Source organism: Haliotis rubra, unplaced genomic scaffold (genome assembly GCF_003918875.1).
Source record: "Haliotis rubra isolate DU_JTF1 unplaced genomic scaffold, ASM391887v1 Scf31, whole genome shotgun sequence".
Taxonomy (NCBI): Eukaryota; Metazoa; Mollusca; class Gastropoda; order Lepetellida; family Haliotidae; genus Haliotis; species Haliotis rubra.
In genome coordinates, this window is record NW_025766980.1 from 2955328 (window position 1) to 2982508 (window position 27181).

At 39.6% G+C, this 27181-nt stretch overlaps 1 protein-coding gene across 1 annotated transcript in view; it reads left to right on the forward strand.

Moving 5' to 3' along the window:
• Positions 1-867: 867 nt before the first annotated feature.
• The window catches only part of LOC124283107 (alpha-N-acetylgalactosaminidase-like), an 84643-nt gene continuing 58329 nt past the window's right edge, over positions 868-27181 (forward strand). Inside the window, 1 exon segment of the mRNA XM_046719133.1 lies at positions 868-971. The gene's annotated coding sequence lies outside the window, so the exon portion shown is untranslated.

Consider the following 27181-nt stretch of genomic DNA (forward strand, 5'->3'; position numbering starts at 1 on the left):
CAGCAACAGTGATAAGATAACAAGGGAAGCCGGTAGTTAATTAGACTTAAATAGTCCCTGTTATGTCACCTGCACATATATAGCTGTCTGTTTTCTAGTCTTCCATTGACCTGATGAGTAAGAATATACTCCGAAACGTCGTGTTCCTCAAATAAAGAAGTTGACATCCATAAATGTTTGCCTTGGTGATGGTAAGGACTGCCGACATGTCTATACATCTTAACTTAATCATAATCCCACCTGGTACGAACCCTGTTGTGGCCAACATAAACGGAATTATTCCATTTTGTCATCGTGGTTGAGTCATCTCGGTAACATATTTTCGTATGATAAAGGAGACGGCAAGGTGTCGCGATATTTGACAAATATAAATCACTGTATCGGTACATTTGACGATAACAGTAACGATATATACAATACAAGCGATATAACAATGTATAATATAATCACGATACTCGTTCCAGTGTATAGTTACACTCTGCAACATAAATTTGTCCATCTATCTTAAATCACAAAACACATTTGGGTATCGAACCCTGTCTCATTCATTATCAATGACCACACTTCCAACCCGACTCCCAGTCCTGACATAATGCATTACTCGGTCAAGCTGAATCTGAATGCTTTAACTCTTACACATCAAATGTAATTAAATGTTATATCTATCCAGCATTGAAACTGATTACAATTTTTTTTTAAATATCTGAAATGGCGTGTTTTCGCAATCAATACGCAACGTTCCCACCCGGCTAGGTAAGACTCGATCAATGGCGGTTGTGTATTGGTTACAGTGTCGCGTGTGCACATATGACTAATACCTCTATTTTCGCACAAACTCTGAACACCGATAATCCTCTTAACGTAACCGGAGACCGAGTCCGACCGTGTTCATCAACAACAGCCCGTGCGCCCCCTGGAGGGTTCGCCCCGACCAAGTATCTCATCAGCGGTGTTGGGAGTCGGCACAGTCAGTAAGTCAGCTTATTAATAATACATACTGGATATAAAGCATTTAACTAATGGTGATATATTGGTCAGGGTTTTTTTCAGTCAATATTTTCCAAATCAGTGGTACTCAAAACACATTATCGGAGGCAATCATCGTAACTAATGGCACTTGCAGCATGACGATGCCCCTTTCAAATTTTAACATCCATTGTAACCACTGGTTCTGGAGGCTTAAACAAGGGTAAAATGGATTTAACAACCAGGACATAATCATTTTATGTTTACAGTAATGTACTATTTTTTAAACTAAGGCACTTAGTATGAACTGTGTATTATGGAGATGAATGTGAAACTGTCATGTTGTTGGGGATCATAGATACTGAAACGCAAAAGAAACGCAACGTTGTTTTTCAAAGATTCATAACCCAGTGCGGTAAACCGGAAAACGCCTTTTGCGCCCCCTATAAATAAAACAGGAATTTTCAATGTTAAAACCTTAAATTCTGTTTGTTTACTCTAGATGATTTTTATGTGTGACTCTTTAATATCATTGTTATTCCGGAAACCTTCCAATATGGATACCTTAACGTTAAGTGAGAATCGAAGTTTCGACGTATTTCGCATGCCACATACATTTAGCATTCGTTGGGCATCACACGAAATTCGTTATGGATACCAAACAATGCTGATGTCAAAAGAATATTCTTTAAACAAATTGAATGTACTCCCGATAAAACTCAAACTCGGTCTTGGGGTAGTCTCGTTGTTAATTTCATACATGTCACTCAAACTACTCCAGTTATATTCCCGGTATATGTAAGCATGCGAGGAAATGCTAGGTGTCCAAAACACTAAACGCCTTTCGACAGTTCTGAAATCCCAAGACGGTTGTATAACGGAGCAAGGACGTGATTAGGTTTCAGCGTTGGAAGATACGACCAGCGACCTTCTGACACAGGGCTAACCCACACGTTGTCCACGACCATCACAGCCTCTCACATACTGAATATCAGTATTTCCATTCCAGTTGCCTGACAGCGTGACGTTCAGCAACACAATAGCACCTCCATTTGGTATTCACACAGTGATCCCCGCAGTCTTTTCTCGTTAGTTCTTTAAGAATAAAAAATCTCAGCTGAGTGCTCTAGTCGTATTGTGTGACCGCTTACTGCTAACCAATTACTAGAACGCTAGACCGTGCTGGCTTAACAGAAGCGTGGTTAGAATTCACTGATTAAGGAATGTAATAGCGTTCTGTAAATGACCTGTGGGCTTCTGGAATATGGGGTACTTATTTACATACAGCTCGACACCGTCTTATTTGAAATAACGGCAGCTGTTCTTGTGAGTTATATGGGAGTCAGTTTGGCATTTGGTTTTCCGTCCGGGTACCCCAAATCGACATTGTTAGAAACAAACATTTGAATTATTAGTTTTTAGGGAAGAGGTTATCGGAAATCAAAGAGTGTATGATTACTGGAAAATGTTGTGTTTGTAGTTTTCAAAATATTCATGCAAGGCTGCACACTGTTTTCAGTTTGTTTAATGAGTCCCGAATTTGTCAATTATTAGACATTGTCAGTAGGTTCAGGTTGTTCGATATATACACGCTAAATCGTCAATTGTTACAAACTGCCAGCAGTTTCAGGGCGTTCGATAAATATGCGCTTCATAGTCAGTAGTTACACATTGCCAGCATTTTTCAAATCGTAACAGAATATCTGCCTAAAAAGACAAGATACACTGAAACTGAAAAGCAGTGATGACACGGCGATTGCGCGGTGAGCATGTCCTGTTCTACACCTTAAAGAGATGGTCCAAAGAATCCCGAGTCACCTGCACCAGGAAACGCAACTGTGTAATCTTACCCATCACATTACAATACCCGTCCAGAAAGCCGGGTGTCCTGGCTTCTGGTGTCCGCAATAACGGATTGCAGCCCCGTAAACCGCTGTAGGCGTCCTAGTCACACCACTGTTAATCCATGCGAAAAAGGGGTCAAGTGGAAAATGGCATAAGATAAATGACTGTTGTTTAATCAGCTTTAAAGCAGACAAAAGAAGGAGCGGACACCCAGGAAGAAGGGTAACAAGATCAAGCTAGTTTAAAGCAAAAAGGAGTTTAGCAAGACGTTCTTAAATCTCCGCACTGCACGTGACAGCTACAGAGAACACCTGAACCAGCTTAAAGTCGCTTCTTATGACACCAAATCACTGGCAACAATCCGGTCTCGGCTCCCTATGGGACTAGTACAAGGAGAAGTACAAGCCAACTGTAGTCTAGAATAACACAACAACGATTGCCAGAGCTTGTTCTCATATCAATGTGAAAATTGATTGTGTTCCCTTTAGACGATAGATGTATAACAAGTTGTGAAACTTTCATCGTCCGATCGTTACAAGAACGTCCAGAAAGGTCATCTGGGGTTTGAAGCGATGTTTGAAACATCCTACTTCACTTCTGTGTAAATGTACGTCCACTCTCTAACCAAAACCTTATACCGTAACACGATGAAAACTAAAACAAAAATGTTAATAAAAACCCGCCTTGTCTTCGCTACTACAACTTGTAAGTTTCAATTAAAGATATGGGACATGCACTCCCGGCGTGCTTTGATCAATGTTTCTCCAGCACAGATCTTCAAATTAGAAATCTTCCTGGCCCTGCTCAATGATTATGTAGACTATGAAACACATTTGGTAAAAATAGCGTCAGTTTCCCCCAGACAGGAGCCGCCGACAAGGTGAGGGACTGTTATATATAAATACCATGCGCAAGTACGTCTTGTTACTGAGGAGCTGGATCGATAGTCTCCCTGACCTGTTGCGAAATGGAAGTTAGACAAAATTCGATTCATTGCCAGTTTTAAAGCTAGGCCGTTAAGTAATACTTGCCAACTGAACTGTGTGATATCTTTAGAGTTGATGTATGATGTGAATATAAATCTTGGTAAAGTCAGGATTTTTTTCAAAGAGTTTTTGTCAGCTTGCTTTCTGTGGAATTGAATATGTCGTGACTTTTAAAGATGAAAGTGTTTATTATCAGTATGTCTTTCCTTGTTCTTAAAGGACAATAAATGAGTTATCAGATTTTAGTTCATTATTAGGTCTAGAATTGCTGAGGTGACGTCAGGCGAGACTATTGCACTAACTATGCACGTATGTGCTGTTGCTTGTACTAGTCCGTGCTGAAGCCGGCTTTAAGTTTGGTCCCGTGACATACCATATATGGATATACCTCTGAGACACAGTATACTGACTCTGAGACACAGTATACTGACTGTGAGATTACCATTCCTTGTTTTACTCAGTTAATGCCACAATGTATCATGTTTGGTATGACGCGGGTGTGTGCTATCCAGTGGCTAGTAACCACCAGCCTTGCTATCTTCGGGCAGACACTCGGCCCTCTTGACCACAGAGACAGCTCCTCCGGAACACGAATGAAGAACTAACGCATGGTAGCTGGACTGTACTGTTTCATGGCAAAGACAATAACTTGATGTTCTGGAAAGTCTTGTGTTTGTCTCATGTTCGCAAAGGTTGAATATATGCCTTGATTCACACTAATAACGAGGCAATGTTTGTTAACAGCAAACCAAAAGTAGCATCCGACTTTCCCTCAACACTTTCTCTTATGATCAAGGGATGAAACCTGTCTAAATATGTCTGGTGTCAACATGTCACAACATGTGAGTTTCAATCGAGTAAGCTCAATTTACAGATATTTCAAGGAACACCATATGTTTCTTGCTCCAAACCTTTACTGCAATCGATGACGTAATAAGATTTACACAACGTTTGGACACTAATCGATATCCGATGCAGTTCCCTTGTTTTGTTTGTACCAATGTTAAGTTATATTTTAGCTGAACTCTTGACCCTACTTTGCATGTGTCTGGTTCCACATGTGGAGTGCGGTGCTCTTAACCTTTCGATAACACCTGGTGTCATCACTGTTTGACAGTGACGCCAAACAGGCGCTTACTGTGTAGTTATGATACAGTATACATTTCACCATTTAGCCACGTAATATAGTACTGTTGTAAAGTAGCGTAATACGAAACTATCTCACTCGATGAAGTTAGGTATCTGTCAAACCAATGTACAAGCCAATCCTAATGGTGTTTTAGGACCATTATATCTGTTGTGAATTCTATATATGTTGAGCAGATAATATGCCCTAGTTCAAACTGGTAGACAGATCGGAGCCCATGTAAGACATAGCGCATACACATATGCATCTCACACGAAATCGGAGTATACAAATACAGGAATAGGTATATGCGTACACATATTATAAAGAAATTCAAAACTATTAAGAACTGCATCCAAGCATGTCCTACTTAAATTTGTGTGACTAAGATATTGTGTTTGTGCATTGCAATCAACCCTCATAAACATAATAACGTATGGTATGGATTTTCCATACGTATGGAACTTCTTTATATTTACAACACGACGTTCCTGAGCTACGTCTTGTCCCTTCATCAGGTGATAATCACCTGATTATTGGGCAAGAACGCCCATAAGTAACCGTCAAACGCGTTAAACAGACCAATTCTGCTGGAACCCCCCGGAACAGAGTTTGCCCCATAAATCAAGATCTCTTTCACCCAATATTTCTACCACCCAGGTAGCTTCAGATGGTATTTTTCGGCCGTAATTATAATTTTTTGAAACGAAAACACCTAGAAATATGTCCATTCCTAATTACAAATTACATTTTTACAGCAAAAATTTAGTTTTCATAATCCACAATAACAAAACTCTTGTATTTATGCAGTATTTGTCATTAGACAGGGAATGCGTCCTGTACAACGCGATGAAGGCCTGAGGGCTTTCGGCATGCTTCAGGCAGCAAGATGTTGCCAATAATATAAGTTCAATTTGATTTGATAGATTCCTGCAGAAAGAAAATGTTAATCAACGGTCCCGCACAGGGCGCCTTTTGGTGCCTACAACCAACCTATCAACGCCAAGCCTCTGGGACGGGATCACGGGGACTGCCAGGACGCCTCTGCTTACTGCCCGTGGACGGGTCTCAGGACTGTACAACCCAGACAATATGATGGTGCCATGTGTGCCAAGGAGTGATGTTAGCGCCATGCTGGTCCATACTTTATTGTTTAATATCACAACGCTCGAGTCTACCGCGCAGGTATCGTACATCTAAATGCAATGGCCAGTCCTGAGTCATGACCTCACCATCAGAGAGACTCTGGCATGTTGAGGAAACGTGTACGTCGACGTCAAAGGTCACCGGCTACCGAACTACCCCGGGCACAGCAAGAGGAGTGGACAAGACTTCAAGATTGATTTGAACCATGTCCATATAACGAGTGTTTGACCAATCGCAGTGGCATGACCCATTGCTGGTCAAGTCATCGTTTATGTTTTACTACACAACCTGTTGTCTTTCTAGGCCGCGCAGAATGTACCGACACAAAATTAACATCAGTCGATTCTATTCCCATAATCATCTTATATGTCTTACCTGTTTAAAGACCTTTGTATATATTGTCCAGTAATGATCTATAATAAATAGGTGTGTATCGTGTTCCTGCATTATGTCCATTCTCGAACATGCTGTCCAGCATGAACGTATACTTTATGTGTGTGTATTGTCCAGATGTGTGCATACTGTCCAGTATTGATACATACTTAGCATATGTATATATTGTCTAGTATGGATGTATTACATAAACATACAACATACAGACACGGGAAGAGATGATCTACCCGCATGAAATGCTGAATATGGATGGAAACAAATTGCTTAATGCCAGGTTGCGTTTTGACATTGACGTTAATAGATTCTTATGTCGGGTTTGCTTATACCTGCTTTGTGTCTGTTATAATTATATATTAACCAGACATGTATCTCCAGTGTAAATATGCAATATTTCAAAAAATATATTTGCCGTAAATGATTGTGGATGTTTCTTTATGAATTAAGAACGTTTTATCAAACAGTTCAAATTATGCAGACTGCCACTACCATATTTGTAAACAGTCATTTGTAAATAGGCTTATAGTCTCCATGCTGAATATAACATGATAGATCGACTGCAATCTATTTTAAGTTTATGATACACAAAAGTACATCACAGACGTCTCAACATTATGCCGCGACCAAAGAGGAGATTCGATTGAAGTTATTTTTACCTTGATGGTAATGGAGTCGTTTGGTATCACCTTTCATCAATCTTTTCTCATCTCAACACAGGCTATATTTAGTCCACAGTGGCCAAAAGGCAGCTCCAATCTCGAAATGCAATTAAAGTGTATCATCGTTCCTTAGGCTTCAGTTAGAATACTCGGCCTTCTGTTCCGGAAATACAACCACATGATATTACCGTTCCATGCTGGCGGTTTCTCGTGATGTAACACGTCGAACGCCTGCAATAACTGACTCTAAAAACTATCATATCCATCCTTGTACACACGGCATCTTCTTACGGAGATACTGTGTTGACCATTTAGTTCGTCACGTCTGCATCGGCGTCCTTTCTCATCTGTGTCTATGCTGGTCGGCGTGTCATCAGACGGTCGAAAGGTCACGATTGACCAGCAGAAGCTTCTCCAAAGAAATGTTTTCGGAATCGCTCGCCTTTCTGTTGTAAAGGTGAAAGGTCCAATGGATTGAATATCAACAGATCGTCAGAAACTCGGAAGTGTTGTCTATGACGCTGATAATTCCTCTCTGACATTTGCTGTGTTGCTTAAAATGGGTTAAAGGACATATCATATCGTTTTCTTCTTAGTAATTTAATTCAATAAATTCCTAATCGAAAGATGAAAAGAGGTAATGAATATCGCTCGTTCATAATAGCAATATGATTTAGCCAATTTAATTTTCACAAATTGACTTGTATTCTTGACAAGTTTTAGAAGTCGAAATAAATTACATTTTATAGTCTATTCTGTGATAAAATAGTGGGTGTAATGAGAAGATCGTTACCAATAAAATCATATTTGGAAAAATGTTATCGAGATAACAATTTCAAAATAACTGACAATATAATTATTTGCTTAGGGCATGGTATATAGTTATCCAACCATACTGCATCCAAACTTATATTCAATGTTGTAAAACTACATAATAATTTGTTTCCATATATTGATATTCGTTTATCCGGCGTTGTTCCACCATTTCAATCACAACATAATATGATTTAACCAAGGCATGGTCAGTCAAGGAGAAATCGTTTTAGGCTTAACAGAAATATGACTTAAAGTATGTTCACGCTGTCGAGAAGTGTTAGTTTTAGAAAATGTTACATCGGATGGTGAAATCGGTACTTGTTAAAACGTTCATGTATTAAACACAGTAATAACTGCTTAAGAGAATTATAATACCAGTACTATATACATGCAGTACTATACACTAGGAAACGTTACCCTCCTACCTTTATGAATTACTTAAAAATTATCAAAGATATGTTAGAAGATATTAGTTTTATATTTAGCTTAACAACACAGCTTTATGCAAATCAGGAAAAGAAATTCTCAAATGCATTCATATTTAGGTGACATGCATCTTTTTCAGAAGAGTTAATTTGTCCTATTTTCGGCCATGCCGAAATAATCCAATAACAGTGATTTAGATGTCCAAAAGAAAGGTTGAAATAAAATTCTGCTTTGGGACAAAGATAAACCATTTAAAGTCACATTTTTGCAACTGTTAAGACAAGAAACAACTGTTGTAGAGTGTGTAAAATTGTAAAATAATCTTTCCTTTGATTTCAGTCTTTTAAAACATTTTCTGCTGATTTGCATTAGTGAAAACAAGTAAAAGGTATCTTTGAAATTGTGAAAAAATGTTTAGGAACATCTAGAATGATATTTGTTAACATTTTTTCTTGCAAAGTAACATTTGTCCATTTTCTGTTTACACATTGCAATATCAATCGCCAAAACGCAGCAATATTCAATCAGTATTTGCAACCATTTCACATGTAGAATGATTCTATAGGGTATAAAGAGAGCCTAGAAAAGATGGTATGATACACAAGTACGCGAAATATGCCACGATTAACAGCTGAAGAGAGAGAAAGAGCCATTGGGATGGTGCAGATGGGGTCGACATACAAAGCTGTTGCCAACGCCCTCGGATGCCACCGTATCACGGTTATAAGACTTCTTCAGGGTTTCAGACAGACTGGGGTGACCGTAGATAGACCAAGAAGTGGACGTCCACGCATCACAACGCCAGCTGAAGATAGGTACCTCCTTCATTAGGAAGGAAGCGTTAAGTGTATACATACAGTATTATATACATACAGTAATATGTACATACCGTACTATATGCATACAGTACTATATACATACAGAACTATATACACACAGTACTATATGCATACAGTACTATATGCATGCAGAACTATATACATACAGTACTATATGCATACAGTACTATATACATACAGTACTATATACATACAGTACTATATGCATACAGTACTATATACATACAGTACTATATGCATACAGAACTATATACATACAGTACTATATACATACAGTAGTATATGCATACAGAACTATATGCATACAGTACTATATACATACAGTACTATATGCATACATACAGTACTATATACATACAGTACTATATGCATACAGTACTATATGCATACATACATGCATACAAAACTATGTACATACAGTGCTATTTATACTATATACATACAGTACTATATACATACAGACATACAGTACTATATACATACAGTACTATATACATACAGTACTATATATATACAGTACTATATATATGCATACAGTACTATATACATACAGTACTATATACATACAGCCTTATATACTATATACATATACACTACTATATGCATACAGAACTACTATATACATACAGTAACTATATACATATACTATGTACATACAGTACTATATACATACATACAGTACTATGCATACATATACAGTACTATATACAGTACTATATATACATACATACTATATACATACAGTACTATATACATACAGTACTATACATACAGAAACAGTATATATACATACAGACTATATACATACAGAACTATGTACATACAGACTGCTATACATACAGTACTATATACATACAGTGTATACATACAGATATATACATACAGCACTATTATGCATACAGACTATATACATACATACTATGTACATACAGTACTATATACATACAGTACTATATACATACTATACTACATACAGCACTACATACATACATACAGTACTATATATACATACATATACATACAGGGGCTATATACATTTAAGTGAGTGTAAAGTTTTGATGGGTAGTATATATACAGAACTATATACATACAGCACTATATACATACAGTACTATATACATACAGTACTATATGCAGTACTACTATATGCATATTGGGGCGGTGGGGTAGTCTAGTGGTTAAAGCGTTGGCTCGTCACGCCGAAGACCCGGGTTCGAATCCCCACATGGGTACAATGAGTGAAGCCCATTTCTGGTGTCCCCCGCCGTGATATTGCTGGAATATTGCTAAAAGCGGCGTAAAACCAAACTCAGTCAGTCAGACTATATGCATACACTACTATATGCATACAGTACAATATACATACAGAACTATGTACATACAGTACTATATACATACAGTACTATATACATACAGTACTACATACATACACTATGTACTGTACATACAGTACTATACACATACAGTACTATACAAACAGACTACATACATACATACAGTACTATGTACATACAGTACTATATACATACATATACATACAGTACATACAGATACTATATACATACAGTACTATGTACATACAGTACTATATACATGTTGTACTATATACATGTTGTACTATATACATACATTACAGACTACATACACACAGTACTATGTACATAAAGTACTATATACATACAGTACTATGTACATACAGTACATATGTACATATAATATATACATACAGTACTATAAACATACAGTAACAGGTCATAACAATCTCAAAGAAACCACTAATTTGTCGCATAACCGTTGTTCGTTTCACGCATTTCGACATTTTGGATCAAGTCATGCGACCACGTGTGAGGTGAGTATGTCCTTGCGTGCGTGCGTGTGTGCGTTTGTGTATGGATGGGTGGATGGATACATGCATGTACTCGTCGACTGCGAAACGAGTGAGCACACGCATATCTAAATTTAGGCGCAATAATCGTGAACGCTAAGGTTCAACACCTCACACGAAGTCCTGTCACTCCATCAGGAATAATGTCCATCCTTTAAATACACATAAGTCTACACGATATAATATTTTTTACAATTATCTTTATACTCAAAAACCAGTATCGGGTCACCTGCACTTTACGGGTCCCTGCCTTCAGCACCCTAACCCTAACCTCACCCTAACCCTAACCTCACCTAACCGTAAAGTGCAGTCTACCCCCAGTATCAACCGAGAACGTCAAGTTTAATTTGTGGCGAATCATAACAACATGGATTGTTGTTGTGTAGGCCCGCACAAGGCGGACGACGTGTATTAACCGTTAATGAAAATATAATTACCGTAATAATTAGATGTATATAACAAATAGGCCACAAAGGTGGGGAAGCCCACGCCAAAGAACCATACAAAGATATAGAGAAAGAGAGGAGGAGGTGGTTTTAAATTCCTGTGCAGAGATGCGATGTTGCGTCGAAGCCGGCCTGAAGTGAACTAAGCAGCAAGTACGAAAAGGCAAAGATGACGTGTGCATATGACGTCACAATTTACGTCACACCCGTAAATAAGGCGTAGGGTTACGCGCCAAGATAGTATGGGAACGGTGCCGAGAAATTGAAAACATAAAAGGGTTTTTTTCTTATAAAATGAATTTTTACAAAATTCTGCATTTAAGGAATAAAAACTATACAATGTATTTCGACAACAAATTGGATAGGAATGCAAAACACTGTAGATTATAAAGAAACGCGATGCGTCTGACAGCTGACTAAATGGGATTCTGATGGCGAAGTAGACTGCACTTGTACCTCGATGACGTCAGCCGTTACCACTGATCCAGGTCCCATCATTTAGCTACCGATTTATTTAGAATGTAACAGAAGCGTAAAACAACGTTTACTTGACACAGATGTGAAAAGAGAAACCCACAACGCCGATACCGATCTACATTACAGTAAACATGCATTAACACAATCAGAAATCCTCAGCTTCTTTCGGAAACTGTTTGTTTATCATGTACTTTAGCTTCAACATTAAAACAGAAACTGAATATAACAGAACATTTACGTGTGTTTGCTTTACTGTTGTTTATTTCCCCACTCAGCAATATTCCAGTTATAAGGCAGTATGTAAATAATGGAGTCTGGACCAGACAATCCAGTCCATGCAATTGGGATACGATGGCCAGCAATCAAGCAAGTCAGCGATCACCCGATCTATTTAGCCGCATCTTACTATGTTGCTGGGACTTATGTCTTGATCCGGAATCCCCCTGGGCGAATGTGTACGTCAATGCGTCATTAAATGATCTAAGTAGCGAAGATAGACGTACATCAATTCAAACAATAACATCTAAACTACTACCAACTGCGGTGAACGTGTTGATAGAAATATAGTGAGATAGATCGCAATATGTGATCAGATCCTTTCTCCCTGATTTACCTATTGTAGATAAATCAGAGACCACTGACACCGCCTCGTATGTGTCATATTTACATGTATGACAAAACAGAGACCACTGACACCACCTCGTATGTGTCATATTTACATATATGACAAAACAGAGACCACTGACACCACCTTATATGTGTCATATTTACATATATGACAAAACAGATACCACTGACACCACCTCGTATGTGTCATATTTTCATATATGACAAAACAAAGACCACTGACACCACCTCGTATGTGTCATATTTACATATATGACAAAACCGAGATCACTGAAACCACCTCGTATGTCATGTGTGTCATATTTGACAAAACCGTGACACTGACACCACGAATGTATGTGTCACTGACAACCACTGACACCACCTCGTATGTGTCATATTTACATATATGACAAAACCGAGATCACTGACACCACCTCGTATGTGTCATATTTACATATGTGACAAAACCGAGATCACTGACACCACCTCGTATGTGTCATATTTACATATATGACAAAACCGAGATCACTGAAACCACCTCGTATGTGTCATATTTACATGTATGACAAAACCAAGATCACTGACACCACCTTGTATGTGTCATATTTACATATGTGACAAAACCGAGATCACTGAAACCACCTCGTATGTGTCATATTTACATGTATGACAAAACCGAGATCACTGACACCACCTCGTATGTGTCATATTTACATATGTGACAAAACGGACACCACTGACGCCTCCTCATATGTGTCTTATTTACATGTATGACAAAACGGAAACCACTGACACCACTGACTGACCGTTGTCAAGCAAGAAAATTCAAGTTGACTCTTGCTTGACAACGGTATAAGAATCCATACCGAAACGTCGCATCATATATAATAAAAGAAGTTGTTATCCATAAACAATCTTACTTTCTTATTAGTCACCAATTTTAAATGCCAATCAAACGACGGATACGTGTATATATATTTTGTTTCGAGTAACAAACTGAACGAGAAGAAAGAAATCCACCCAAAAATTACATAATATGTTGAGATAAAAAATTATAAGAAAGTTTTAGACACATTGCCCACTGTTTTTTACTTTCTGGGAATCTGTTAATCTCGTATTTCAAAACTTTCCTGTTTCTTTGAAAAATTGCAAATAAATTTGTTAAAGAAATTTAAAGATTAAAGTGAAATAAGCTAGTCTCCTTTGAGGTCTACAACATGGTAAAAGATGTTGAGAAGTATGTTCCAGCGTGCCCCTAACACACATTAAAAAGGAATCAAGCTCGCGTAATTCTGTCTCAACTATTGGCTGGAGATGTGTACAGAAGATTAATTAGTTTGTGAAACAATAAATTTCACATCATGTCAAATATGACCAATTTGCAGTTTTCAATAAGATTAATATACTTAATTGACTCTCTTCCAACGCTAGAACATAACTGGAAGTGTGCCAACCCATTGAAACACACACCTGCAGCTTTCACGGCTACAGGTTAATCCTGGCTGCTTCATTAACATCACTGAATGAAGATAGCTTATAGAGCTCTATATTCCGCTGACGTCATCATCTGTCGCCTTAACAGTTAATATATCTCATGACCAAACTACAAATATCGCCATTTATATGTCTCCATTTCAGTCAGTCCTTGTGCAGCAGTCGGCGGATGGCAGCCGAATATCACAGCCTTATCTGGCCATTAACAGTCGCTAAAAGCCAAAGTCATTATCAGATGTTATTTTCGGCGCTGCAAGAATGTAGCGGATTTAGAGCAATAAGACATTTATTCTGTGCCTGTTCGTGTAGAAAAATATAGGTCACACGATCATTGGAATTCCACTATATATACTAATGAGGTGTTAACTAGTTTTTGCGGCGAATATTCCGTGGAATTGCGTTTGGTGGGCCAAAAGGAATCTAACAGTAATTGGAAAGTAAAATTAACATCAGTTTTCGCAGTTTATCATGTGTGTCGTGTACCGGTTACTGTCCTTTGCCATCTTGTCTATAACAACCAAATATTAAGATATTTAAAATTGTGAAGGTAAATCAGATTTAGGAGTTATTGGTTTTTTTTATTATTCAAGTCATATGAAATGATAAATTATTTCAAGACGTCATTGTACAACTATAAAAGTGTGAAGGGTTGCCAACCATGAGTATTGCTTAAAATGGATCCAAACTAGATCGAAAAATTGAAAGCGTTCGCTCGTAACGCCGAAGACCCGGGTTCGATTCTCCACATGGGTACAATGTGTGAAGCCCATTTCTGGTATTCCCCGCCGTGATCGCGCTGGAATATTGCTAAAAGTGGCCTAAAACTAAACTCACTCACTCTCTATAACGGCAAATTCAAAATTCCAAGTACCTCGTAAAACGACATGTGTGCGATGGCCGACTCAACGGTAGAAATGTGTACTTCAAAGAGATTTTTCGCCTGCTATATGTTTCGCTACAAAACGTACTGTACGTAACACAGCACCTGCTTTAATTTCATTGGTTTTGTTTTGGCCTTGCTGATTTGTATTTAACTCTGACATAATACACAACCAGTTGGACATTTCACGTGAATATCTGGTTATAACTTTACTTGAGAAGGATAATACGCTTCTGTGCTTTGATGTTAATAGATCAGATAAATGTTAAGCAAATTCATTATCAGGGTTATGTCACGAAACTTATATTATTGTTAAGCTTTCTCCCCATGCTGAGTGGAGGACCAACAGGTTCACCAGTTTGGAGTTTTGTGTGTACGTGTACAGTCAGTTCGAAAAAAATTGAAAATTATCGTGTCGAAGTATAGCATATCGCAGTCAGTCAGTCATTTAATCGTCGTCTTCAGACAAATCGACAAGAGATCGACTTATCCGTTTTTCGAGAATCACGGAGTCTAGATAATGAAACGTATACCGAAATAATTAAAGTACACGGTATCAGACGATGTATTGATGTATGTTTGTTTTATCATGCTTTACTCGGATCTTTGAAAATGAATTTCCCCCTGAAATTCCTCATCCCGCTCACTCACTAACTGCTCTGGCATATGGCGGCAGGATGAGAAGGAATAAGTCCAACGACATTGATGAATAAAAACGATATAAAACATAACGGTCATTACGGGTCATTTTCATCGAAATTTCGCCCCAAACCAGACTAAATGGTCGAATCAAATATATCTGAAATAATCTCACGTCTTACCTTCAAGGTCTGGAAATCATCTGCAAACGTCGTCTTGGCAACCAGTTGAAGGATGCATAGCGTCAGTGAGAATAAATGAACGTCATCTCTTTTCAGTCAGACATTGTGACGTCGTGGTCTGGACGTCCCAAGTGCAAAGTTCAAGGTCACTGACTGGCTGGCGGCAGTCACGTGACCATCATTCTTCCGCTCGAGTCTCATGGCGCACCGTTTGTTGGCAAACACTCCCAGACGGAAATCGCCGCCCGTGGACGTCTAAATGAGTAGTTGGGTCCATAAAAAAGCACTCGCTCATGTCGGCAGGAACAGACGACAATGGGCGCCTGTTGGTTGCCTTGTCCGCACAACCTCTACAGCATTGTCATCGTCTTCCTCAAGATAATTGCTTAAATAACTGTAGAATCAATCACGGGCGGTGACACTCTGCTGATGTGACAGTCTCACGCAGGATTGACAGAGTGCCGGGTCGCCTGAAACCCAGGAACCGTCCGAAGACTGGTGACCACGTCCGTGACATGATGCAAGCTACTTCACCATCTGAGACAGCTTCTACCTCAGACGAGACGCAGCAGACGATGGTGCGAGGTTGGCGGGACGCTCGAGGATGCTGTGGGTAGATAGCAACAGGCTGATCCAGCAGAGCAGAGATCGATAATAGGAATTTGCATTGTGATCTAGCTTCAATGCCTACAGAGCGTAAGACATGCCCAGAAGTGGCCTCAAAGCAGATCGGGGGATGTGGGAAGGATTGGGATGCTGTACCATTTGCCCATGTATGATCATACTCGGACAATTAAGTTTATGCTTCTCGACAATAACAAGTTGTATTGTCTAGTGGTAAAACAATTGATGACAGTTTGCTGTGCTGCGCGGCTGGCCAACCTCGGATACAAATATCCCCTAACAAAATCAATACACATGGACCATACAGAAAAGCTTGCATCGTGGACCTTCTAGCTATAACTACAGTATACTGCTGTCATTACAAGCATCTCCATGGTGATCTTGCTTACTGCCATGCAGACGTCGGCTTCTATCTTACAAGTGGCTTCCTTTCCAAATCTAAATTGACATGCATAGCGAAATACGGATCGCTGTCTTTCCCTGACTAGTAACAAGGTTTATTAGGCCGGTCGCAATTGCCTCTCTAAATCTCCGGCATTCAGAAAACACGCCACATCACGTCCCTGCCCGTCCCTGTAGGTAATTATCATGCCATATGCATTTAAGGCACGAAAAGTCAATTACATAAAACACCACGACTACAAATAATAACTGACATACTTTGAATTGAAACAATCCTTAAGAGTTTTCAGTTAAGAGGGGCACTGGTTCTTGAAATTACCCGGGACAGCTGTTGAAGACATGCCTCACGCGAACATGTTGCCGTAAGCGTATGTATTTGTTTCATGGCGTAAGCATACCAAGTCCGAGGAACGATAACGGTTAACATAAGGATCGATAGTTTATGAACATGTTTTTGTCACTAGTTATTTCCCGATCAAACAAGCCCGCACGTGATGGTAATACAATGAAACAGATGCAGGCAGGAATCAGTGTAAACCATATGCATACAGAGTGCGAACAATCACAACTGTTTATCATTGCTCTGGTGGACATGTCTGTTGTCTCAAATTGTGTTTTCCTGGGTATCTCGGGGTTCTATCGGCGCCATTGGCAGGACCATTATCGTTTACTTGTCGTAAATGACAAAAAAGCTGACTTGAGATAAACACATTCAAACTGAGGCCCAAAAGTTTCCATATCGGTGGCACAGTGGCTACAGCGTTAGTGTCACAAGGAACATCCAGGTTCGAATTTCAAAGCGGTTCAAATAGAATACTTGGCGTGCTTCCATCCGGACAGTGATAAGAACTGGGCACTACACCTCCCACAAAGGTTTCCTACCATTAACTGTAATGATATAAAGCTCTAGTAGGGGTGCCAGATGTTCCACTTACGAAGTAATAGTTTTAAACGCTGGCGTAGGTCACTATCTTGGTGGGATCTTTAGTTCGTGATATGCCTAATACCCGTTGATAAGTGAATGATAAACCACTTGACAAAGTCACCAGGGCCCTTATTCTCGAAACGTTCGTAGCCCTAAGAATTCTTAACTTTGATCGTAGCCAATGTGTTAGGAATGGGCTTAAGAAGTTTGTAGGGCTTACGAAGTTTCGAGAATAGCTAGCCAGATGAGCTAATGCTTATTATAAAATTCATCCAATTTCGACATTCGAAATAGGAATGTTCCTAAGAGATGGTAACATATTCAGGAAACTACTCAGTTACTTATTTGTTCTCTTTATTCTTAATATTTGTGGCATATTTGATGAAAGTATCAGTCTCTCAGCACCATCTACTGGACCTCACTCGGCACCTCAGGGAATTTCAATGACGCAAGCCTTCCTGGTGAGAGAGTATGTGATCAGTTTTAGGCCGCTATTTTTTCAATATTCAAGCATTATCAAAGCAGAGATCTAGAGACATTATTTCAACACATTGTGCGTTGGGAGTAAAACCTGACACGCTATATCCACTATACTACCTAGCCAGGCCAGGTAATAATAAGAATATTTTGTGAGAGAATGTTTTTCTTGGGGATTTTAGCACGGCAGTCAATTGTTGAGCATGGACCAGGCAAACCAAAGTGCTTGCTTATGGAAAGCAACGAGTAGCGCCACCAGGCATGGCACAGTACGGTCTTCCATTGTCAACCTATGCGTCCCATAATTAGTCACCATGGTTACATACCCAACGTGTCTAGACATTTATTTGTGCTATTATTAAGTCCTATACACTGTGTTTTATGTCTTTGGTAATTGGAATAGTGAACGTAGATCTCGTATGTGAATATTGCTATTTGCGCAACCGCGTCGTGTGGTAAGCCTTTCCGAGCAGAGCTTCCATGTATCGATGTTGACGCCATGTCATTTCACTCCAACAAATCATGATTAAATCTGGATTTAAGTCCAGAAAACGAATCCGACTATGTCCTGACTACCTGTTCATGAATCACTGTCAAATAGTGATGATACCAAGTGTTCGCCAGAACGTATACCGTTCCGCCGAAATAATCATCACAAACACATGCAAAGACAAGTCAATTGCTAAAATGAAAAAAGACACGTGAGCATGAGTCGCAAGCCAAAATAGGAAAGAAAATCGGACATTAGTTTGGTTACTGACTCATCAAAACGTTTAAAAGACTAACACCTTGAATGCTTTAACCCCATCAAAGTCTTTTCAGCAAGGGTCAGATGACGATCTTTGAAATAGCTGTACACAAAACAGAGTTCTAAACTGTCAAATATTGACTCAAAGAAAACTTTAAATCACTGGATTGAAGGTGATTGCCGCGTTTGGTTAAACAAAAACACTTGAATATGGTGCCAAAATAACCGAATCATAAACAGCATGAATGTGAAATTACATCTTTGAGACCACTTCTTGACTTCCTAGTACACCCGGCTACAGTTTGCTGTGTTGCCGTGACGGCGTCTTCAGACCGTGCAACAGCCCAACTACGATTCCGTCCAGTCCGACTACCATGTGTCTCTCATCATTAAGTTCTCAATCCTTTAACATCGAAGCGAAATCCAGTTCCTGAGAGGGACTTAGTGGTCTACTGTATACAACGTCTGCTGGTGTCACTGATACGTCGAAGAAAGAAAATCAGGACTGGAAATGAGTTACCCCCCTTTGTTAGTAGCCCCATTCATTCGTTTTTGTGGCCACCTTGATGGACGATGATTGTAGACCTCCCTCGACACTGAACTATATATCCAACATAACATCAATATGAAACATACCATTCTAAACAGCACCAACACTATACGAACATTTAACATTACGACGGACCAGCGTGATGTGGGACATTCTAACCCATCTTCAGCCAACAACACGTCTTAAAGACTATGTCAGGAACACAATATAAATACACAATATAAAAAATATCCAATAATGAAGGAACGCAAGCTGCATACATCTATAAGAAATGAGCTCTGCTTTTATTTCAAATCCTTATTGCAGTGTAAGGCAGGAAAGTTATAAATATTTTCGTTCTTAGTCGAGGACATTTATTCCACATTACACTTAATATATGGCATGTGACGTTAAATGAAGTTCTTTGATGTTAGATGAAAGACAGGCTTCTTCAGATTAGGTGATATAAAGCCCATTTAAGACACAGCCAAGCAGGCACAAGACACAGTTAAGGCAGACACAAGTCATTCGGGCGGTTTTGCAAGTATGATTATTCTTGTTAAGTTTGACGAATCTTTGACACGTTCAGGATCGTTTTAATTGTTAGCATTATGTCGTCCATCTTCGCGAATCTGAAGTATATTGTAATGTGACATTGAAATCAATCTTAAAACACTGTTATACAAATACTGCCATGGTTCTGTGTTTCAGTGATTCAAATTAAACGATTTGTTGGTTGTCTTTACATGTTTATTAAAAAAGATAATTCTTCCTGTATGTCTAGCGCATCTGTGATAGGATTTGGCGAGGAAAACGCCGTGTTTTAGTTCCATGCAAATATGATGAAAAGTGACTGAATGTTGTTTGCTGCCACTGTGGACGACATCAAGGCATGTTCATAATCTTTGAGGCAAATCATGACTCAAACCGCGAGGAACGATTCACGTCATCGGTGCTCCGAGCCTGTCCACCCGATCCCCTTCCAATGTGTCTTGCCCTTCATCTCCGGATTCCCCATATGCTTGAAAAATAATAACTGTTAGTTTCATAGGTATCCTTAGTGTCCCATCAATATTATGTTAACATGGTAAGTGATGGTAAGTGCATGGTGGATCCGGACCATTCTCAAACCCTGACTACAAATATCGTGGTAAAGTGAGCTTTCACATACTTTCGTTGGTGACTGATAAGGATGAAGGGACAGATCCCGTTATCTGTACCCAAACTACCCTTGAAAGATAACCCTATTTGTTGTACAAATCTGCAGACAAAGAAATAAACGTTCTTGCTGATAATTTCTGTTTTATCAAACAGGTGCTGGAATGACTCAGGGTTCCATGTGATGGAGAATACGCGTGTTATCAGAAAGTAAACAGTTGCTATGGTAACGAGACTGTGTTTCGGAAGCAATTCATCTCCTCCCGGGACACGAGAGTAGCCAGCGACGTCGGTACAATCGCTCGCTCCATCTGGCGGCCAGCAAACACACCACAAGCATGGGCTTCTAAATGATAAGGACAGTTATGATGCCGGATTGGTAACATGCAGTACTTCAAGGGCAAGGGGACTGTAATGATTAACAGTTTTAGAGTTTCATGTGTAGAGATTATGCAGAATAGAGTTTATTTCAGAAGTACAGTTTCTGCCTTGATCTAAGAACAAAAAGAATTACTTCACTGTCGTATAACTCCATCAATTAATACTCCACCTTTATCTCATTGGAGAAGATATATTCTGAAAGTAATAGCGATACAAAATTCAGTTGTATTAGTTCTCTCAAGAACATTTAATGTCAATCCGGACATTTTTTACTTTGGACCAAGATATACACTTATCCCTTTAAAACGGACGTGATGTGCAATGTTGCGTGTCTGGTTTAACGAGGTTCCAGCTGATGTAAGTGTGAAGAAAGCTGTTGTTATGGGTTGATTGTCTGACGTCTTCACATTTGATAGTTATGAAAAGGAAAGGAAGTTTGTTCATGGCGCAGGTGACTTCAAAATGAAAGAGGCAAGTAACGGGAACGCAAGTCTTCAATTATATATACTCATGCCAATAATGGTTGTCACCCCTCCCACCCCAACCCCCACCTCACACCCCGCCCCGCACCCTCTCTCCAATTAAGAAAATTGAAGGGGGTGACAACCATTATTGGCATGAGTATATTACCCTCGGGTGCAGGTTGTTGTGTGTGGGGACGGGGTGCAGGGTGCGGGGTTTAGTTTTGTCAAAGTGACAATATGTTTACATGTATTAATGAATACACAATTCCTTTCAGGGAGTGATCACATGGGACATACCGTGTGTTTGGGAATACATTGTCAGTAACGTGCAAATTCTTGGGGGCTGGGTGAATCCCACACTCCTAGACTGAGGCACCTACTTGCCAGAACACAGAGTCAAAACCGGTGGCTGAGTGGGTTAGATCGCTGACTTTAAATACAGGAAGGACTCGTGGTGTCAATTCCAAGATTCACACATATTATAGTTCTGTTTTATAAGCACCATACCATGTTCATTGATGTCACTAGGGTGATTAACGTCTAAGATCGGCAGCACTGTCCTCCCCACAAACCAGACACGCCGTGACATGACTGGAATACTATTTCAAGCGGTGTTAAACGGAACCCAACACGCTTACTGTCACTGCGTGTGAAGGGATGTAATATCAAATCACATGTAATGTTAATTTAGAAAATAACTTTTATCCCAAGGAATATCACATTCAAGGCGTTCATTAATCGTTGTAGTGGACATCTTCTAAAACCTCTGGAGACAGTTTGACCTTTCACTGCCCAGATATCACATGGCGTCTGGAGGCGTCATGGAGTCGGTCAGTCGCCCTTGACCTTAATGGCAGACGGGGGAATAGGTTCTGCACAATTTGACGAGGTACACGAAGCGTTGAGACTCACAACTATCTGTTTGTATATTTATTGTTATAGCTACCTTGTATGGATGATATAGATGAGAATGATTAGCAATTTCAACTTGAGACGCCGGGATAGACATGTGAACACCACTGAGAACATATCAGTGTGCACGGATGGTCTAGTCTCATGCTTTGTCATTTTGGCAACATGGGGTCAGAGAAACATCTTCAAATCATGGCTCACTTCCGCATGACCATTGTGTCTTCGCAAAATGTGGATGTTTTATTTGATATTCTCCGATATGAGACACGTGATGAACTTTGACGTCTTTTGTACCATGTGATACAATATCCGGATATCACGTGACAAGTGGACTGACGATCGTAATCTATCTCAAATCTGTCAAAAAGGTGCGTTCAAAGTATATCCCCGTAAGTGTCAAAAGGTTACATTTGTAGTGCCAGTAGCATTTAGTACGAGGCGTCACTGTCATCGTCTTTTCCATGTCTCATCATGTTCCCTTCCACATGGCATGCTCTACAGAGCTAAACTGTGTGTAAGAAGTGTGACGTTCAACGGATAATTGGTTGATCTACGTTTAAACAAATGACAGTGACAGCATTGCCAGCATCGGCAAGCAACTTGTTGTGCATTGTGCTGTATGGACTTTAGGAGAAATGAGACATCCATGTCCACTGTAGTCGCTATGAAAAGACACAATTCGTTGACATTATTAAGCTAACGATAGTTTGTTGATTGTGTGTTCACATACGTGTGTGCATGAGTGTTTCCCGACGTGTGTGTCTGTGTGTTTCCCGACGTGTATGAATGTGTGTTTCCCGACGTGTGTGAATGTGTGTTTCCCGACGTGTGTGTCTGAGTGTTTCCCGACGTGTATGAATGTGTGTTTCCCGACGTGTATGAATGTGTGTTTCCCGACGTGTGTGTCTGTGTGTTTCCCGACGTGTGTGTCTAAGTGTTTCCCGACGTGTATGAATGTGTTTCCCGAGGTGTGTGTTCCTGACGTGTATGTCTAAGTGTTTCCCGACGTGTGTGTCTAAGTGTTTCCCGACGTGTGTGTCTGTGTGTTTCCCGACGTGTATGAATGTGTGTTTCCCGACGTGTGTGTCTGTGTGTTTCCCGACGTGTGTGTCTGAGTGTTTCCCGACGTGTATGAATGTGTGTTTCCCGACGTGTGTGTCTGTGTGTTTCCCGACGTGTGTGAATGTGTTCCCGGCGGGTGTGTCTCTGTGTGAATGTGTGCTTCCCCACATGTGTGTCTGTGCGCATGCCTGACAAGCTATTGCTGACAAACTATTGCTGAAGTAGTACATTCAGTAAGTAATAACACACAGCGAACGCTCGTTGGTTTTAAACATTGTATTGTATTTATCGAAGACGTACTTGTCTTTTGTTGGGTGTTTTTAGGTTCCAGTCCATCCCCGTTTATCAGGGAGTGCAAGAGAGAGCTGTGTTAAAATGACTTCAGTCGAAATTTAATGCCACATATTAAAACAAATAGATTCCAAAATTCTGATGTTCTCACAAGAAACCGGCGTCTAAATGGTCGTATGTACTGCGGTATTATATGATTAGACATTTCATGTTGTTGATAGTTATCAGTGTACCCCATATGTATCTCAATAAACGTGTTCGGATACACTCTATGTATCTCAATATATGTGTCCGTGTGTAGCATATGTATCTCAATAGATGTGTCAGTGTACACAATCTGTATGTCAATACATGTGTCCATGTATACCATATGTATCTCAATACATGTGTCCATGTTCATCACCATATGTATCTCAATACATGTGTCCATGTACACCATATGTATCTCAATACATGTGTCCATGTACACCATATGTATCTCAATACATGTGTCCATGTACACCATATGTATCTCAATACATGTGTCCGTGTACACCATATGTATCTCAATACATGTGTCCATGTACACCATATGTATCTCAATACATGTGTCCATGTGTCCGTGTACATCATATGTATCTCAATACATGTGTCCATGTACACCATACACCATATGTATCTCAATACATGTGTCCATGTACACCATATGTATCTCAATACATGTGTCCGTGTACACCATATGTATCTCAATACATGTGTCCATGTTCGTCATATGTATCTCAATACATGTGTCCATGTACACCATATGTATCTCAATACATGTGTCCATGTACACCATATGTATCTCAATACATGTGTCCGTGTACACCATATGTATCTCAATACATGTGTCTGTGTACACCATATGTATCTCAATACCGTGTACACCATATGTATCTCAATACATGTGTCCGTGTACACCATATGTATCTCAATACATGTGTCCATGTACACCATATGTATGTATCTCAATACATGTACACCCATATGTATCTCAATACCATGTATATGTATCCGTGTGTCCATGTACACCATATGTATCTCAATACATGTGTCCATGTACACCATATGTATCTCAATACATGTGTCCGTGTACACCATATGTATCTCAATACATGTGTCCGTGTACACCATATGTATCTCAATACATGTGTCCGTGTACATCATATATAAAACAAACTGACATACATCACTCCTGTGTTTCCCCTGATATTTAGTTGTCATTTTGTAATAACTAAAATATTTTTTAAACATAATTTACTTGTTTTGTAAATAGAAAAAACCCCATAGAAATCGCTTCACTGGTCTAAAACATGAAAATAGTCATTTCGCGTGCCTGCATTGTTGTAAGCTAATATTAAATACAAGCCCCATTAACAATGTTGTATATTCTCTGCCAGTCTAACATTTCAGTGTTTTGCAATGACGGTGGGAAGTAGAAATCACACACGCCTCTGTATTGATTTCTGGCGTCGTCCATCCAACATGAATTATCCCACGTTACTTAATTACTGTACCTTTGTCAATTACAGAAACATGCCGCTAGCTAACTATTTATCATTTATACAACAGATGTGATGCGGCCGGGTCATAATTACATTTAATAGGAGACGTACATCTCCCGGCCGCCATTGGGCTGACTTTGAAGACTAGAGATATGATAGTCTCCGACTACAACTCTGCAAATACATCCTGGGAAACGCGGCCATCATTGTTTAATCTTAGGTATTTTTAGCCGAAAGGGACAATTTTGGGATTCAGGTTTTCGATTTGGGGATTACAGTTTCTGAAATCAAGCAGCTTCTGTTTTCCGGCACCTGTGATAACATTGAGGTTTCTGCAGCAATGACATATTTTATGTGGAAATAAGAGAACAAGAGAGTTGAGTAGTGATAATTGTAAGTGTTAGGTGTTTTCAGTGTTGTTTTTGTTCAGTATATAAGGTGATAATGTGGAATCGTATATAGGGAAACCTCGTAAGTCTGGATCCTGTGTATCTGGACACACCGCCGTGTGTGGACGAGTGACTGCTGGTTACAGACACGTAATACCTGCCCAGGGTAAAATATATGGGCATCTTAATACGCATGTATTTCATTGGGAACGCTACCTTCTGGATAAAACCCTTGAAGATCCGGGTTAGAATTGCTCTTCAGCAACCCATGCTTGTCGTAAGAGGCGACTAACGGGATTGGGTGGTCAGGATGGCTGACTTGGTTGACACATGTCATGGTATACTAAATGCGTAGATAGATGATCATGCTGTTGATCACTGGAATATTGCTGAGTGCGGCGTTACGTATAAAAAAAACCCCAAAGAAACAAAAAAACAAAAAAAACAAACAGACAAACAAACAAACAAAACTTCTGGATAAACGGGGCTCCATTAGTAGACAAGTTGATAAGTGTGCACTGATGCTGAACAAAAGAGAGGCTTTTCTGTGCATGGGTTGATTATTGTGTTTATCGGGCGGTTGGGTAGCCTGGTGGTTAAAGCGTTCACTCGTCACGGCGAAGTCCCGGGATCGATTCCCCACATGCGTACAATGTGTGAAGCCCATTTCTGGTGTCCCCGCCGTGATATTGCTGGAATATTGGTACAAACGGCGTAAAACTAGATCTCTCACGCATTGTTGTGTATGTTGTTATGGTATTTAAGGCCAGCGTCAATAATCACGACTCCACCTTACAATGCAGTCACCGATATCAAGATCACCGAGTTAAGCAACTGAGACAGAAAACATGCATTAGCCACGTCACAGAACCCGACCTACCTATCCTGCAGATCATCTCTTAGGCATGGGATGCTGAAGACCAATGGGAACCGAATCTTCCCGGAAAGCTTGACTCGTTGTGTAGTGTGTATTTTGAATACACAGACAGTTTGATTAAAATGTGTGAATGTTGAATAGCAGACAAGTTTGTCAGTAGGAAGGTCAATCAGTGTGCATTCGTGTTGAATAATAGACAGGCTATTAGTAGACATTGCACGATACTGTGTTGATCATGATAAGCTAGGCATATGAATAGTAGACAGGCTATTAGTAGACATTGCACGATACTGTGTTGATAAGCTAGGCATATGAATGGTAGACAACAGCAAGTAACGTATTTCTCCAACAACTGCAAGTTATTCAAGTATTAATGGTATTGCGAAAATGTATATTGTGATCTGTATATATCAATAGCCACTTATTATACATATCAGACTGTTAGTGAATACCACGGTCTTCCCCATTGTATTCTTCTCTAATGGTTGAAGTATGCCAGGGAGATTGTTAGCTCCGCTCCATTAATTCTACAGATGCTATTTGATCATCATTAACGGGTAAATGGTCTCTGTGAAGTTTGAAAGCTTGACTTGGAACAATGTACACTG